Here is a 19130-nt window from a genome sequence, read left to right as displayed (position 1 = left end):
AAACTGCTCCAAACCTGTCATCAAAACACTCCAAAACTGACCCAAAGCTAATGCAAAACTGCACCAAACCTGCCCCCAAAACACCCCCAAAAACACCACAATACAGCTCCAGACTTGCCCGAAAAACTGTCCCTAAATCACCCCCAAATAAACCCCAAAACACCACAAAACTGGCCCCAAAACACTCCCCAAAACATTACAATACAGCTCCATACTTGCCCCAAAACTGGTCCAAAACTGCCCCCAAAACACCCCCAAAACTCCACAAAACTGCCCCAAGCCTGCCCCCAAAAACACTACAAAACTGCACCAAACCTGTCCCAAAAACACCCCCAAAACTGCCCCAAAACTGCCCCCAAAAAATCCCCAAAAACACTCCAAAACTGCAGCATACTTGCCCCCAAAACACTCCTAAAAAAAACCCCAAAACACTACAAAACTGCTCTCAAAACACCCCCAAAACCGCCTCAAACCTGCCACCCCAAGTGACCCAAAACACCCCCAAAACACTCCCCAAAAAACCCAAAATACCACAAAACTGACCAAAACCTGGCCCCAGAACTGACCCAAAACTGACCCCCAAAAAATCCCCAAAAGACCACAAAACTGCCCCAAACCTGCTTCCAAAACCCCCAAACCTGCCCCAAACACCCCCCCCCCAAAACACCACCTGCCCCAAACACCCCCTAAACTGCCCCCAAAAACCTGCCCCCAAAACTGCAGCCAAAACACTCCAAAATTGCCCCAAACCTGCCCCCAAAACACCACCAAAAACACTTCAAAACTTCCCCAAATTTGCCCCCAAAACACCCCCAAAACTTATATAATTTTTGTGTTTGAATGAATCTGTCGTTTCAGGACTAAACCAGGACTGAGACCACAGTGTAGATAAAAGTTCTGATCCAAACTGGACTGAACCAAGCCAGGCTCATCTCTGTGGAGTCTGAGTGGAACAGGCTGAAGTCTGTTGTTTTTGTTTGGTGGGAACAGACGAAGAGACAGGTGAAGCACGTTCCAGCGATACTCTAACCCCACGGCCTTTCCCACCGGACCCCCCGCTCCCCCACTACCCCCACCACCCCCACGCCCACACCCCAGACCCCCACACCCTCCCCGGACATGAACCCTGGACCCCCGGGACCCTCCCTGGACCCAGCTGGGCTCCACGGTCTAAGCTGAAATCCCAGATGTCGTCGAGTTTCAGAAATAGTGATTTACAACAAAACACAAAAAACGCAGAGGGAAAATGGACCAGGACTAAACCGAGACTAAACCAGAACTGAACCAGAACTGAACCAGGACTAAACCAGGAGTAAACCAAGACTAAACCAAGATTAAACTAAGACTAAACCAGGACTAAACTAAGACTAAACCAGAACTAAACGAGAACTGAACCAGGACTAAACCAGGAGTAAACCAAGACTAAACCAGTACTAAACCAGGACTAAACTAAGACTAAACCAGAACTAAACCAGAACTGAACCAGGACTAAACCAAGACTAAGCCAAGACTAAACCAGGACTACACTAAACCAAGACTAAACCAGGACTAAACTAAACCAAGACTAAACCAAGACTAAATCAAGACTAACCAAAGACTAAACCAAGATTTAACCAGGACTAATCCAAGACTAAATCAAGACTAAACCAAAGACTAAACCAGGACTTAACCAGGACTAAACCAGGACTAAACCAGGACTAAACCAGAACTAAACCAAGACTAAATCAAGACTAAACCAAAGACTAAACCAGGAAATATGATTGGCTAAGACAATTGTCCATCTCAACCTGAAAGCCACAGTGATTTGAATTGCACAGGCCTTTGTTCCAGCCACCAAAGACCCTTTAGGTGTTTTTTTAGTTCAGCGCCTGCAGGGGGAGTCACTGATTTACCCAGACACCACTGGAAGAAAAATTGTGATTGGTCCATTATATTAACCCTTTGTTTCCCAAGAAATAGTATTCCAGGTTTTTAACAATGATGTAGAAATTATTACTAGTGTAGTGTTTATTACTCACTGAATAAATACTCAATGACCAAAACCTGCCCCAAAACATCCCCAAAACACCACAAAACTGCCCCATACTTGCCCCTGAAACTGCCCCAAAACTGCCCCGAGGCTGCCCACAAAACTGCTCCAAAACACTCCCAAAAACATCACAATACAGCTCCATACTTGCCCCCAAAACTGCTCCAAATCTGCCTCCAAAACACTCCCAAAAAAACCCTCCAAAACACCACAAAACTACCCCATACTTGCCCCTGAAACTGCTCCAAAACTGCCCCAAGGTTGCCCACAAAACTGCCCCAAAACACTCCCAAATCCCCCCCAAAAACATCAAAATACAGCTTCATTCTTGTCCCTGAAACTGCCCCAAAACTGCCCCAAAGCTGCCCACAAGACTGCCCCAAAACACCCCCAAAACATCAAAATACAGCTTCATACTTGTCCCTGAAACTGCCCCAAAACTGCCCCAAGGCTGCCCACAAAATTGCTCCAAAACACTCCCAAAACATCCCCCAAAAACACCACAAAACTGCCCCAAAATCCCAAAAACTGCCCCTTGCCCCTGAAACTGCCCCCAAATATGCCCCCAAAACACTCCCAAAAAACTCCTCCAAAACACCACAAAACTGCCCCAAAGCAGCCCCCACATCTGCCCCCAAAACACCCCCAAAACATCCCCCAAAAACACCACAAAACTGCCCCATACTTGCCCCTGAAACTGCCCCAAGGTTGCCCTCAAAACTGCCCGAAAACACCACCAAAACACTCCCAAAACATCCCCCCAAAACACCACAAAACTGCCCCATACTTGACCCTGAGACTGCCCCAAAACTTCCCACAAAACTGCCCCAAACACTTCCAATACACCCCCAAAAACATCACAAAACTGCCCCATACTTGCCCCTGAAACTGCCCCCAAAACTGCTCCACATGTGCCCCCAAAGCTGCCCCAAAACACACCCAAAACATCCCCCAAAAACACTACAAAACTGCCCCATACTTGCTCCTGCCCTAAAACTGCCCCAAGGCTGCCCCCCAAACTGCCCCAAAACACTCCCAAAACATCACAAAACTGCCCTATACTTGCCCCTGAAACTGCCTCAAAACTGCCCCAAGGCTGCCCACAAAACTGCCCCAAAACACTCCCTAAACACCCCCCAAAAACACCAAAAACTGCCCCATACTTGACCCTGAAACTGCCCCAAAACTGCCCCAAGGCTGCCCACAAAACTGCCCCAAAACACTCCCAAAACATCACCATAAGGCTCCATACTTGCCCCCAAAACTGCTCCAAAACTGCAAGGGGAAGTGTTTGGAAGGGGAGTCACTAATTTACCCGGATACCATTGGAAGAAAATTGTGATTGGTCCATTTCCATTCCATTATATTAACCCTTTGTTTCCCAAGAAATATTCGTTTTTTGATCTAGAAATTATTACTAGTTTTGTTTTTATTACTCACTGAATAAAAGTATAGAAAAAATATATTAGTAGTAAAAAAAATGTGTTCAATATTTTTTCTTGGGTCTTCATTGAATACCATGAAGGCCCTGAGCGTTCCCCTCTGCTGAACACTGAACAGCGCAGCCGAACGTTTGAAATGTTGCGGTGAATTAGTGATCCACACTTCATCCCCCGTCTCCCCCCAGAAAGAACCACCAGAGTCCGGGACAGAGGGAGGCAGACAGGCTGGCTCTGGACTAACCAGGCTAACCGGGCTAATTAGGCTAATGAGACCGAGGTACAAACAGGACAATGCACTGGACACGGTCAAAAACACAGAACTCACTGCTCCCCGGTCCCAGTTTGGATGGAGACTGAGTCAGAAAATGTAAAAATTTAACTAAAATATAGAGTACGCTACTACAACAGTTATGACAAACCCTCTCATTTTGTGTTTTTCTTTATTAAATGGTCATGCATTTCAGAAATGGGGATTTACAACAAAGCAGAGAGAAAATGAGACTGAACTAGAACTAAACCAGGACTAAATGACCCCCAAGACGACAGCACATCCACAGCATGTCTAACCCAGGACTAAACAAGGACTAAACCAGGTCTAAACCAGGACTAAAACAAGTCTAAACCAATACTAAACCAGGACTAAGCCAGGACTAAACCAGGACTACAAGAGGAAACCAGGTCTAAACCAGGACTAAACCAGGTCTAAACCAGGACTAAGCCAGGACTAAACCAGGTCTAAACCAGGACTGAACAGGACTAAAAACCAGGACTAAGCCAGGACTGAACCAGGACTAAAAGCCAGGACTAAACCAGGATTAAAAACCAGGACTAAACCAGGACTAAACCAGAATTAAACCAGGACTAAACCAGGACTAAACCAGGCCTAAACCAGGATTAAACCAGGATTTAGCCAGGACAAAACCAGGACTAAACCAGGACTAAAAACCAGGACTAAACCAGACCTAAACCAGGACTAAACCAGGACTAAAAACCAGGACTAAACCAGACCTAAACCAGACTAAACCAGAACTAATCCAGGACTCAACCAGGACTAAACCAGGACTGAATCAGGACTAAATGGCCCCAAGATTAAGTCACAAGCACACCCACATATGCAGCATGTCTAAATCAGGACTAAAAAACAGGTCTAAACCAGGACTAAAACAGGTCATGATATAAAAGTAGCCTTAGAGTGACCAGATTTTCAAAATAAAAAACTGGGACATCTCTATTTTTTTTTTTTTTTTTTTGGTGGCTGGTAATTATAAAACTGTGAAACAAGTGTGTAACTAAGGAAAATGGTTACACACTGCACTAAAGTGAGTCAGTATAGTCACAGTTTTCTTTGTGTTTTGGTCGTTTTTAAGCAGCTTTTCTGTATTTTACCTAAACAAATTATAATTTCTGCCTCTCTTTACTGTTGGCAGGGATCAAATTGATCAAAAATAGGGACACCTGGGACATTTCTTGTATAAAACTGGCCAAATCTGCTGGGACAGGAGACACAGGGCTCAAAAGTGGGACTCTCCTGGGTAAATAGGAATGTAATTATTGCTAATGTGTCGCCATGGTAACTGCTGAACATCCCCCCGTAGGCATACAGGAAGAACCCCCGTCCTGCAGCATGATGTCACCGCAAAACCCCATTATGTGAGTGAGGGCTCGGCGTATTTCCTGGCGCATTTATTTGTCACTGCTGTTTTGGTTTGGGCAGCAGCGGCCCGTCTCTGTGTGCAAGAGGAAGGGTCTGGTTTAGTGCTGGTTTAAGCAGGAAGTCCGGCCTGGATCCGGATCTGGACCAGCGTCTGTGCCATAGACGAGGTGCATCCCAGCGGAAAATCTGTCTGCAACAGCGGCCACAGACTCACCACAACAAGAGACACAGAGAAAAAACCCTGCACTCTGCTTCCTCTGAGCGCCAAAGGAGGAGGGAGGGGCCAAACTAAAGGACTAGGAGCAGGATTTTTAAAGAGGCATTGTGTAACTTTTCTGGTGGAGCGTCCCTCAAATGCTTTTCTTTATGGGGATGTTATTGCTTTGTCTGGAATGTGTCACAGTATGGCATTAAACCTTTCTATCTTCATGGAAGTTACAGGTCAGATCTGTGGAGAGGCGACCCCACTCACAGTCAGAATAGGTATTTTTGAGCTATAAAACCACCTATAATTGAATAAATGTAAAGTAGAGCTGTTTAATGTCACACTGTGGAACATTCCAGGCACTTTTTGGTTTGATAGGATATATTTAAAATCGATTCAATACTGTTCAATAAAAAATAAAGGCTAAATCATGTCTTTGTTAAACTACTTCTTCTGCAAATTTAATATGAAAAACATTCATTTTAATCATCAAAACAGTGAAAATGTCAAATGTGTCGCATTAACAAGTTTCCTTTTATCTAAACAAGTAACAAAACTGTAGTGCTGTAACAAAATAATTTATTAAAATATACCAAAAAATACTCTTGACGATATATCGGTACAGCAGCCCACGACATTGATACTGTATCATCGCATTAAACGATTCGATATATTCATATAGTTATATTTTTGAACACCCCTAGTAATAACAGCTCCATAGAAACAAGCAGAAGATGGACCCCCAACCAAAGTCTTGAACTGTTTAAGTATTTAGTTTTGTCTTAAATGGCCCATATTACCTACTTTTATACATATTGTTTCCTCATCACAAACAGACCAGACCAACTAAACCAGAAATCAAACCAGTACTAAACCAGGACTAACCAAGGTCTAAAACAGTACTAAAACAGGTTTTAACCAGACCACCATAAATGAAGGCAAGGAGAAAATTCAGTTTGTTGACTGGACAAAAGTTAGTTTGGTTCAAGACGTTTCGCAGCTCATCCAAGCTGCTTCTTCAGTTCTTCAGTTCTTCAGCTCTGAAGAAGCAGCTTGGATGAGCTGCGAAACGTCTTCAACCAAACTAACTTTTATCCAGTCGACAAACAGAATTTTCTTCTCATGGATTCTACCTGAACGACTGAGGGATTCTTCACACACCACAAACAAAAACAAAAAATCCTTAAATTTTTTCATTCTCATTACTGTTTATTTTGTACGATTAGAAACAGTAAACTTTGTGCCTATGATAACATTATTATTAGTTAGTACGACCATAAACAAAAATATGTTTCTGTGTGTATGTGTGTTATGCACATGTGTATAAACATTTATATTGAGTTTATGTACTGGATATCTATGATGACAGGTGACAGGTATAATGACAGGTAAGCACTCCAAAAAAAAAAAAAAAGTGTGAACCACGTGATTATGTAAAACAACTGGGGGTATGACTCTAGAAGTTTTTTAACTTCATCCTACTCCTTTTGAGCACCAGGTCCCAAAAATGTTCATGTACATATCACTGTTTTTGTTATTGTGTTTGAATTCTTGTTGCATCTGGCTCAAACAAATGAATAAATGAATGAATAAATGAACTAAACCACACGGACTGCCCTCCGCTCCTCCTCATGCACATTGCTTCTTCTATACCCCCCCCTTCCCAAAAAAATAGGGACACTTGTGACATATCTTAGATTTAGTTAAAACAAAGCTCAAATTAAGTTCTAAACCAGGTCTAAAACAGGACTAAAACAGGTCTAAATCAATACTATACCAGGACTAAACCAGGACTACAAACTAGGACTAAACCAGGACTAAACCAGGACTGAACCAGGACTAAAAAACAGGACTAAACCAGGTCTAAACCAGGACTAAATGGCCCCAAGATTTCACCACAACCATAACCACATCCACAGCATGTTTAAACTAGGTCTAAACCAGGACTAAATCAGGACTAAACCAGGACTAAACCAAGTCTAAACCAGGACTAAACCAGGACTAAACCAGGACTAAAAAACAGGACTAAACCAGGTCTAAACCAGGACTAAACCAGGACTGACCCAGGACTGAACCAAGACTAAAAAACAGGACTAAACTAAACCAGGTCTGAACCAGGCATAAATGGCCCCAAGATTTCACCACAACCATAACCACATCCACAGCATGAACCAGGACTAAAAAACAGGACTAAACTAAGTCTAAACCAGGACTAAAACAGGACTAAAACAGGTCATCATATAAACGTAGCCTTAGAGTGACCAGATTTTCAAAATAAAAAACTGGGACATCCCTGGTTTTTGGTGGTTGTTTGTAGTAGTTATGTTAAGACAGAGCGGTGCTTTCAGTTAGCTGCAAAGTATTGATAAAAGTTGTTTATGTTTTATTTTCTTTTTGTTTTCACTCTGATGATGAGAAAACTGAAAGAGCCGCACACAGTTTATTCAACGGGATAAAAACACACTGTCTTTGCTTCCTGTATCCGCCCTGGTCCCCCCCCTCTGCCCCCTCTGTTCTGCCCCTCCGCCCCTCCGCCCCTCTGCCCACCCCCGGACGGAGCTATAGGTTTTCACGGTGCATTTCCTCTCCTCCTGCAGCGTTTAACAAGGACTGGCAGATTAGCATAACAGGCAAACGGGGCAGGAACCATCGGGGTCAGCATAAACTCTCCCCTGTCCAGGAAACGGGCGCGCAGAATCGCCAACGCATCACCCGCCCTGCTCAAAAACACCCACTCACTCACTTTTATCCAAGTACAATCACTGGAGCAACTATTTTTTATTTTATTTTTATATAATTTATGTCATTTTGAGGGAATGAAAACCACATTAATAACTTAATAAACTTAAGACATAACAAAATATAAGACTAACACACATACAAAAACACAAAAAAACACAACAACAAACGACAGAAGAACAATAATAAATAAAAACAAGGCGTGGGGAGGTTGTTTTTAGGACAGAGTTTCTTAAAAGTGTTTGCATGTGTGTACGTTTTATGGCTGTCAATGAAATTTGCATTTACGTATTTTCTTTTCTGTTATATCTTTTGTTTTCTGTTTTTTAATAAATTTTTTGAAACTATTTGTGTTTTTTTAATTGACTAAAAAGTTGACTATGAGTACAGACAAAAGTTTTATGTTTTATATTATATAAATATGCATAAATATTACACAAAATTGACTCTTGTGAAGTTTAATTTGTGATGTAATGCTGTTTGTTTTACATAATTTAGGACCTTTAATGTTCCTCAGTATGAGTTGTGGTCGCCTCTCCACAGATCTGACCTGTAACTTTGCTCATATTACGTTATAATGTAGTTTCCTCATCACAAACAGACCTGGAGTTGTGTTTATTTTTTCGTTCTCACGTTTAACACACAAACCCTGTGTATTTTGGCTGAGTTCGTCTCTAAAACTAAAAACACTGTTCCACTTTGTGATGTCATGTGATAATACAGAATGTGCTCCACTGTGTTTTTAAACTCCACACACCTTCACTAGAATCATTTGGAACATTTCAGCCCTGGAATTGCCGATCTCTAGTAAACTAAAGGTAAAAAGTAGTATAGTTAACTACCACCTCAAGACCGGCCTCGAGACCATTTTTTTGTGGTCTAGGTCTCATCTTGGACTCAACTGCGTTTGAACTCTGTCTTGTCTCGTGCATGAAGGCATTTGGACTTGGTCTTGAAGGCGCTTGGACTCGGTCTTGTCTCAGTCTTGAAGGCGCTTAGACTTGGTCTTGTCTTGGTCTTAAAGGCGCTTGGATTCGGTCTTGTCTCAGTCTTAAAGGCGCTTGGACTCGGTCTTGTCTCAGTCTTGAAGGCGCTTGGACTCGGACTTGTCTCGGTCTTGAAGGCGCTTGGACTCAGTCTTGGCTCGGTCCTGAAGGTGCTCGAAGTCAGTCTTGGCTCGGTCTTGAAGGCGTTTGGACTCAGTCTTGTCTCGGACTCGTGGTCTGACACTTGACAAGTGATAAAATGGCGATAGATATATAAAAAACATTGATAAATATGCGTCAAAATAACCGTAAAATACTAATAAATGTAGAAAATTACTAAGATGGTCTCAATTTGGTCTTGGTCTTGTCTCGGTCTCAGCCTTTAAAAGTCTCGATCTTGTCTCTGTCTCGACCCTCAGAGGTCTTGGTCTTGTCTCAGTCTCAGCCTTTTAAAGTCTCGGTCTTGTCTCGATTAGAGTTCTTGGTCTTGATTAGTGCGGTCTTGACTACAACACTAGAGACAAATGGCCAGATCTGTGGAGAGGCGACCCCAGATATGTTTGTCATACTTTGGAACATTTAAGGTCCTAATTGATTTTTGTGAGCTTTTACACTGCAAAAAACAAACCCTAGCCAAGTTAAGATGACTTGAATTAAGAAAGTTTTATCACGATTTGAGTCAATTTTGCTTTACAAGTAAAATTATCTACCTTTCTGTAAGACTGTAATTAAAATGTGAAAATACATCTTAAAATAAGAAACACAACAACTTTTTGGACTTAAAATAAGAAACTAAATCGAATGTTGCTTGAATTTAGAAAAATGCACTTATTCCGTTAGTTGATAAATGTACTTGTCAAGTTGAATCGACTCAAATAAAGTAAAACATTCTTAATTTAAGTCATTTTAATTTATCTAGATATTGTTTTGTTTTTTGTTTTTTCTAGTTATAATGCTGTTGCCTCAAAACACAAGTTTGGGTCTGTTTGTGATGAGGAAACAACATTATAACAGATCATAAAACAGCGTGACAAAGCCCTTTAAAAGCAATAACAGCAGATGCCGTACAGTTACCAGAAAAGTTACGCAATACACCTTTAAGAAAAAAACACTACTTCCTTTATTAAATGCAATATTCCGTTCTAAAACAGAAGTCTCAGAGGAGTTTATGTGTGATGTAACTCCTCTGCGGGACGGGCCCCAGCTGCTCGCACTGCAAAAACAAAAAACAAAACAAAAAACCCAACAATATTTTGGTTAAGTTAAAATGACTTAAACATTTTACTTTATTTGAGTCGATTCAACTTGACAAGTAAAATTAGAAACCAATGGAAAAAGTTTTAAGTTGTTTTTATTATCTTAAGTGAGCGAGGTGCATTTTCATATTTTAAAGGTGCATTGTGGAACTTTTCACCTGCTTGTTTCTATGGAGATGTTATTGCTCTGTCGAGAATGTTCCACAGCATGACTTTAAACAGCTCTACTTTACATTTATTCAATTACAGGTCATTTTATAGCTAAAAAATACCTAGAAAAACAGACGTTCTGACTGTGAGCGGCGCCTCTCCACAGATCTGACCTGTAACTTTGTCTGGTTTGGTCTCCAGAAGAAAAGAAAAAGAAGAAGAAGACGAAGAAAAAGAAGAAGAGCATGCAGAAGGCACACAAAAACAGACAATGATGCAAACAAGCCAATATATTAATTATATATATTATTAATAAAAATAATTAAATAAAAATAAATAAGGAAAAAAAAAAGAAAAAAGGAATAAATAATGAAATAAAAATAAATAGGAATAAATGAAATAAAAATAAATAGGAATAATTTAAAAATAAATATGAATAAATGAAATAAAAATAAATAAGAAATAAATGAAATAAAAATAAATATGAATAAATGAAATAAAAATAAATAGAAATAAATGAAATAAATAGAAATAGAAATAAATAAAATAAAAATAAATATGAATAAATGAAATAAAAATAAATAGGAATAATTAAAAATAAATATGAATAAATGAAATAAAAATAAATAAGAAATAAATGAAATAAAAATAAATATGAAATAAATGAAATAAAATAAATTGAAATATGAAATAAATAAAATAGAAATAATAAAATAAAAATAAATATGAATAAATGAAATAAAAAATAAATAGGAATAATTAAAATAAAAATAAATAAGGAATACATTTAAAAAATAAATAGGAATAAAATTTTATAAAAATAAATAGGAATAAATTAAATAAAAATAAATAAAAACAAGCTAGAAAAATATAGAAGATAGAAAAGTTTAATACCATACTGTGGAATATTCCAGACAAAGCAATAACATCTCCATGGAGAAAAGTTTTTGACGGACTCTCACTAGAAAAGTTACACAATGCAGCTTTAAGCCCAAAAAGTCCATCAAAGTTTCATTGGTAGATACTTTAACTTTTTTTTTTTTTAAGTGAAATGTGCTCAAAACTTTCTAAATTCAATCCATCTTAACTTTCAGATTGTGTTTTTTGCAGTGTAAGCCCAGACACTTTTGGGAGGGGGAATATTTTGATGGAGCTCCGGTTTCAGGATACTTCCGATTACAGCAGGACCACAGGCTAAATCTCATTAGCACTTCAGGAAAAACAGGAAGCTGTAAGTGTTCGGCGGTGGAGATGGTTCCTGTCTGTGGGAGTCTGTGGCTTTTGAGGAAACCAAACAAAATTAAGGAATTACTGATACATTTCTGGGGTATTTTTCTTGTTTGTCAAATCATTATTAATTTCCACGATTTCCACACAAGCTTCTAGTGAAGAACTGTAGACCCACAGAGTGGGTTAGACCTGGAGGAGACGCACGTAGACCTGGTTTAGATCTGATTTAGATCTGGTTTAAAGGTTCTATATTACACAAAATGGACTCTTGTAGCTTTAAGATATGTTTTAATGTTGTTACTTCATCAAAAACAGACCTGGAGTTGAGTTTTGTTTCATTCACACATGTTTGAGTAACTCTTTATTATTAGTCTGTACATCTCCAAAGCTCAAAATGCTCTGTTCCACCTTGTGATGTCATGAAGTTGTAGTTTTTAGGTTTACAGCTACAACTTTTACCTTTTGTTCAGTAGAGATTTGCATTTCCAGGTCTGAAACCATCCAAAGGATTCTAGTGAAAATACAAGAGGTTTAAAAACACTGTGTTAAAATATGATATCACAAAGTGGAACAGCGTTTTTTCGGTTTGAGAGAAGAACTCGGCCTAAATACGCAGGGTTTGTGTGTTAAACGTGTGCGAATGAAACAAAACTCAACTCCAGGTCTGTTTGTGATAGTGTTGTAGTCAAGACTGCACTCATCAAGACCAAGACCTGTCTGAGACCACAGGGTCCAGAGACCAGGACAAGACCAAGATCTCTGAGGGTTGAGACAAGACCAAGACTTTTAAAGGCCAAGACCGAGACAAGACTGAAATCACAGCCCATCGAGACCAAATCGAGACCATCTTTGTAATTTTCTACATTTATTTGTATTTTAGAGTTATTTTGGCACACATATATATCAATGTTTTTGTGATGTTTTTTATAAATCTATTTCCATTTGATCTGATTAATATTCATTTAAGATTAAAGTAAACCAAGCAAACTGTACTGCACTTAAAATGAAACACTCTGCGCCCCTTTTTTGAACCATCACCCACAATTTGATAGCCCCTTCTTTAATCCCACTTCCACTTGCACTTTACAAAAAACAACTTCAAAGTGAATCAAGTGAGTTTTTTTCAAGTTCCATTTACAGTTGCATTATCTTACTGGTTTTGCAATGATATTTAGCAGCCTCTTCACATTTATCTAGCCAGTCTGGAGCCACCTAGTGCTTTGCTCAATTTTATTTCTCTCCAGCGACTAGGTCAGGAATCGGAATACACTAGATGGTTTGCAAAAACCCCGGAAGTGCGAGTTCGGGCATCAGCCAATCAGCGAAGAGACATATATTCTGTGTTGGCAACGATTCCTGAGATCGAGGATTTATAGCCGGAACAAAGAGAATGTTTGTTGAATTTTATCAAGGGGAAAGACATTAATGTCCTTCTTCCTACAGGATTTGGGAAAAGCTTAATATACCAGTTAGCCCTGTTAGCGGCGCATTACATACGTCACGACCAAATAGCAGCGATTGGTTAAATAAAACAAAGTACCCGCCTACCGTTGAGCGAACAAATCCTAATGCTGCGAGGTCAGACGGTTTCCACGACGTGAAACCAGCTGATGAATCAGGCTCACATTTACCGGCCGTAATGAAATATGATCACACTCATCAACTGTCAGACCTCTAGTCCAAGACGAGACCGAGACCATAAAAAAAAGCGGTCTTGAGGTCGGTGTTGAGAACTACGACACTAGTTTGTGATGAGGAAACAACATTATAACAGATAAGAAAACAGCGTAATATGAATCCTTTAAGCTTAGACTTGGTTTAGACCTGTTTTTTGCTCTTCAAAATGTAGATTAGACTTATTTTCAATTACAATATATTGTTTGGTGTAAGGTTCCCAGCCTGAAGTCTTTAAAACATCCAAAAACTGCACATTTTTAGGAACCTCTGATTGATACAAACTTTTATGGTCCTGTTTAGGAGTTTTCAACAAAAGTTTGAGAGTGACTAACTTAAAAACTGTTGACTAAAATAAAACTAAGATAAAATTCTAACTTGAGTATCAGAGCTTCAGACAGAGCAGTACTTCTAGTCAGCTTCACTCCACAGGGAATGTTGATGTATCTACAAAAAAATAGCTTATTTACAGGCAGAGTACAGTTATATAGTTTTTAAAAATCACCAATAATGTAAAAAAAAAAAATTTAATTCATTTTTTTTCTTCACTTTGTGTTTTTTTTTTTCCACAGCTCATGTTTCATCCGTATTGACGAGAGCTGCAGATCCACCAGACGAGCCCGTGTAAGCGTTGAGAAAGTCGAGGACAGGCCGGCGCTGAATGCCTCTTTGTGCTTCACGCAGGAGAGGGAGGGCGGTGTAAACGTGTTGAACTCTCACCTTTGACCCCGGGGTCGTGTCCCTGGGAGCCACGTTGGAAATTCTGACACAGCTGGAGGTCCGCTGAGTGTCACAAGCAACCCACACACCAGACCTCTGCGTTAAGGTGACCAGACGTCCTTTTTTTTTTTTACCCGGGACAGTCCCAGTTTTGAGCCCTGTGTCCCCTGTCCCAGCAGATTTACCCAAACCAGTGATTTGTCTCAGTTTTATACAAGAAATGTCCCAGGTGTCCATATTTTTGACCAATCTGACACCTGCCAACACTAAAGAAAGGCATAAACTGTCATTTGTTTGGGTAAAATACAGAAAAGCTGCTTTAAAACGACCAAAACACAAATAAAATGTGACCATACTGACTCACAATTCATAAGAAAGTCATCAATGAGGCGAGTGCCTAAACATTTTTCTTAATTACACACTTGTTTTGCAATTTTTATTTATTTATTTTTTTCCATAAACCAGGGGTGTCCCAGTTTCTGATTCTGAAAATGTGGTCACCCTACTCCATATACTATACATGATTTTCCTGAGGTCTTTAGTCCTATTTGAGTGCTTGTTAAGACCATGTTTAGTCCTGGTCTGGACCATGTTTAGTCCTGGTTAAGACCGTCTTTAGTCCTGGTTTAGACCTTGTTTAATCCTGGTTTAGACCGTGTTCAGTCCTGATTTAGACCATGTTTAGTCCTGGTTTAGACCCTCTTTAACCCTGGTTTAAGCCATGTTTAGTTCTGATTTAGACCCTGTTCAGTCCTGGTTAAGACCATGTTTAGACCTGGTCTGGACCATGTTTAGTCCTGATTAAGACCATCTTTAGTCCTGGTTAAGACCATGCTTAGTCCTGGTTAAGACCATCTTTAGTCCTGGTTAAGACCATGTTTAGACCTGGTTTAGACCATGTTTAGTCCTGGTTTAGACTCTCTTTAATCCTGGTTTATTAAGCCATGTTAAGTTCTGATTTAGACCATGTTTAGTCCTGGTTTAGACCCTGTTTTAGACCATATGACTTTATTATTACCAGTCCCCATAAACCGGGGGTGTCCCAGTTTCTGATTTTGAGAATCTGGTCACCCTACTCTATCTACGATACTTGATTTTATCTACAGATCTGGAATGTCTGTTTTTCGAGGTATTTCTGAGCTATAAAACCATCTGTAATTCAATAAATTTAAGGTAGAGTTGAAGTTACAAAAAGAGTTACACAATGCATCAGTGTTATAGTACTAGAGACTGGTCTTGGTCTCTAGACTGTTTTTTCTTGGTCTTGTCTCAGACTCGATTGCGTTTGGGCTCAGTCTTGTCTCGGTCTTGAGGTCTGACACTTGACGAATAATTAAATGGAGATAGATTTATAAAAACATTGATATATATGTGCCAAAATAATTGAAAAATACAAATAAATGTCAAAAATTACAAAGATGGTCTCAATTTGGTCTCGATGGGTCGTTGGCTCTGTCTTGTGTCGGTCTTGGCCTTTAAAAGTCTCGGTCTTGTCTCGGTCTCGACCCTCAGAGGTCTTGGTCTTGTCCTGGTCTCTGGACCCTGTGGTCTCGGACAGGTCTTGGTCTCGATTAGTACGGTCTTGATTACAACACTAAATACAAATGGCCAGATCTGTGGAGAGGCAATCCCACTCACAGTTGTATTTTAAGCAGTTGTACTGACTCAATTTGTTCTCGATGCGCCATGGTCTCGGTCTTGTCTCGGTCTCGCCCTTTAAAAGTCTCCGTCTTGTCTCAGTCTCGACCCTCAGAGGTCTTGGTCTTGTCTTGGTCTCTGGATCCTGTGATCTCAGTCTTGTCTCGGTCTCAGCCTTTAAAAGTCTCGTTCTTGTCTCAGTCTCGACCCTCAGAGGTCTTGGTCTTGTCTCGGTCTCTGGATCCTGTGATCTCAGTCTTGTCTCGGTCTTGACCTTTAAAAGTCTCGGTCTTGTCTCAGTCTCGACCCTCAGAGGTCTTGGTCTTGTCTCAGTCTCTGGATCCTGTGGTCTCAGTCTTGTCTCGGTCTTGGCCTTTAAAAGTCTCGGTCTTGTCTCAGTCTCGACCCTCAGAGGTCTTGGTCTTGTCTCGGTCTCTGGACCCTGTGGTCTCGGACTGGTCTTGGTCTCGATCAGCGCGATCTTGACGACAACACAATTTACAACACAAGTTTTAAGTTAAAGATGCACTCTGTAACTTTTTGTTTGGGGGTCCGTCACCTACTTGTTTCTATGGATACGTCATTGCTCTGCCTGGAATGTTCCACAGTGTGACTTTAAACAGCTCTACCTTACTTTTATTCAATTACAGGTGGTTTTATAGCTCAAAAATACCAACAAAAACAGCATTGTGACTGTGAGCCAGGTCGCCTCTCCACAGATCTGACTTGCAACTTGGTCTGGTTTGGTCTCCAGTGAAGATAGAAAGGTTTAATGCCATACTGTGGAACATTCCAAGCAATAACATCTCCGTGAAGAAAAGCATTTGACGGAGCCTCCACCAGAAAAGTGACGCAGTGCAGCTTTAAACCCTCCACCTCTGTTAAAGTACGATCTCTGTCCACACTCTGTAAAACTGTCACTGCTCCGTTCTCTCGTCAGCAGCAGCTTCGCCCACGTGGAACCCGCTCGCCGCCTCAGACCCGGGTGCCAGAGGTCAAAGGTCAAGGTCAGGGTCAAGGGTCAGGGTCAGTCCTCTCTGCATTTGACCCAAACACCAGAGTGGAAACGAAGTATGAACCCACTGTAATGAACGGAGACTGTACGCTGTGGACACGTGATGAGTTTGTGGAAACGAGGATGAGGAGAGGAGGAGGAGGAGAAGATTGAGACGAAGAGAAGAATAAGAGGAGAAGAGGAGGAGAAGAAGAAAAAGAGAGAAGAAGAGAAAAAAGAGGAAGAAGGTGGAGAGAAGAAGGAGGAAGAAAGGAGGAGTTAAGAAGACTCATGTTTAGTCCTGTTTTAGTCCTGGTTTAGGCCTGGTTTAGGCCTGGTTTAGACCTTATTTAATCCTGGTTTAGTCCTGGTTTAGACCCTGTTTTTAGTCCTGGTTTAGTTCTGGTTTAGACCTTGTTTACTCCCGTTTTAGTCCTGGTTTAGATCCTGTTTAGTCCTGGTTTAGGTCATGTTTAGTCCTGGTTTAGGTCATGTTTAGTCCTGGTTTAGACCCTGTTTAGTCTTGGTTTAGGCCTGGTTTAGACCTTATTTAATCCTGGTTTAGTCCTAGTTTAGGCCATGTTTAGTCCTGGTTTAGACTCTGTTTTTAGTCCTGGTTTAGTTCTGGTTTAGACCCTGTTTAGTCCCATTTTAGTCCTGGTTTAGATCCTGTTTAGTCCTGGTTTAGGTCATGTTTAGTCCTGGTTTAGGTCATGTTTATTCCTGGTTTAGACCCTGTTTTTAGTCCTGGTTTAGTTCAGGTTTAGACCCTGTTTAGTCCCATTTTAGTCCTGGTTTAGATCCTGTTTAGTCCTGGTTTAGGCCATGTTTAGTCCTGGTTTAGGTCATGTTTATTCCTGGTTTAGACCCTGTTTTTAGTCCTGGTTTAGTTCAGGTTTAGACCCTGTTTAGTCCCATTTTAGTCCTGGTTTAGATCCTGTTTAGTCCTGGTTTAGGTCATGTTTAGTCCTGGTTTAGGTCATGTTTAGTCCTGGTTTAGGTCATGTTTAGTCCTGGTTTAGACCCTGTTTAGTCTTGGTTTAGGCCTGGTTTAGACCTTATTTAATCCTGGTTTAGTCCTAGTTTAGGCCATGTTTAGTCCTGGTTTAGACTCTGTTTTTAGTCCTGGTTTAGTTCTGGTTTAGACCCTGTTTAGTCCCATTTTAGTCCTGGTTTAGATTCTGTTTAGTCTCATGTTTAGTCCTGGTTTAGGTCCTGGTTTGTTTTAGTCCTGTTTAGTTGGTTTAGACCCTGTTAGTCCCATTTAGTCCTGGTTTAGATCCTGTTTAGTCCTGGTTTATGTTTAGTCCTGGTTTAGGTCATGTTTAGTCCGGTTTGACCCTGTTTAGTCTGGTTTAGGCCATGTTTAGTTTAGTTTAGTCCTGGTTTAGGCCAGTTTAGTCTGGTTTAGTCATGTTTAGTCCTGGTTTAGACCCTGTTTAGTCCTGGTTTAGGCCAGTTTAGTCCTGGTTTAGTTTATTCCTGTTTAGACCCTGTTTAGTCCTGGTTTAGTTCTGGTTTAGACCCTGTTTAGTCCTGTTTAGTCCTGGTTTAGATCCTGTTTAGTCCTGGTTTAGGCCATGTTTAGTCCTGTTTAGTCCTGGTTTAGACCCTGTTTAGTCCTGGTTTAGGCCATGTTTAGGAGGAGGAAAAGAGGAAGAGGAGATGATAAGAAGAGGAGAAAATGAAGAGGAGAGGGGTGGAAGTTGAGGATGAGAGGAAGAGGAGGAGAGAAGGTGGAGAGGAGGATAAGGAGAAGAAGAGGAGAAGAAGATTAGACAGGAGGAGGAGATGAGGAAAAAGGGAGGGAGAGAAGGAAAAGAGGAAGAGGGGAGAAGGCGGAGAGGAGAAGGAGGAAGAAAAGAGGAGAGGAGACGATAAGAAGTGAAAAGGAGGGGAGGTTAGAGGAGGAGGAGGAGGAGGAGAGGATGAATAAAACAGGAAGGGAGGATGAGTGTGGAGTGAGTCAGGGTCAGATCCGTCCTTCGGACACTTGAGGTATTTCACAGAGACGTGAGATCCGACCACAGACACAAACTGTGAATCAGAGGAAGGAGCTCAGGGTCTGAGGGTCTAGGCTCTTTAGTCCTGTTTGAGTCCTGGTTTAGACCCTGTTTAGTCCTGGTTTAGTCCTGGTTTAGTCCTGTTTAGTCCTGGTTTAGTCCTGTTTTAAACCATGTTTAGTCCTGGTTTAGTCCTGGTTTAGACCATGTCTAGTGCTGGTTTAGTCCTGGTTTAGACCATGTTTAGTCCTGGTTTAGACCCTTTTTAGTCCTGGTTTAGGCCATGTTTAGACCTGAGTTGGTTATGAATCAAACTCAACAGTGATAACCAAAATTCTAATATTAAAACATTTAAAGAATAAAGGAGACTAACCAGCTGCATGTTAACTAAAATCCATAAATATCTGTGA

This window comes from Boleophthalmus pectinirostris, unplaced genomic scaffold (assembly GCF_026225935.1).
Source record: "Boleophthalmus pectinirostris isolate CB_2022bp ecotype Guang Dong unplaced genomic scaffold, ASM2622593v1 HiC_scaffold_12, whole genome shotgun sequence".
Taxonomy (NCBI): Eukaryota; Metazoa; Chordata; class Actinopteri; order Gobiiformes; family Gobiidae; genus Boleophthalmus; species Boleophthalmus pectinirostris.
Note: the sequence above shows the minus strand (reverse complement) of the source record.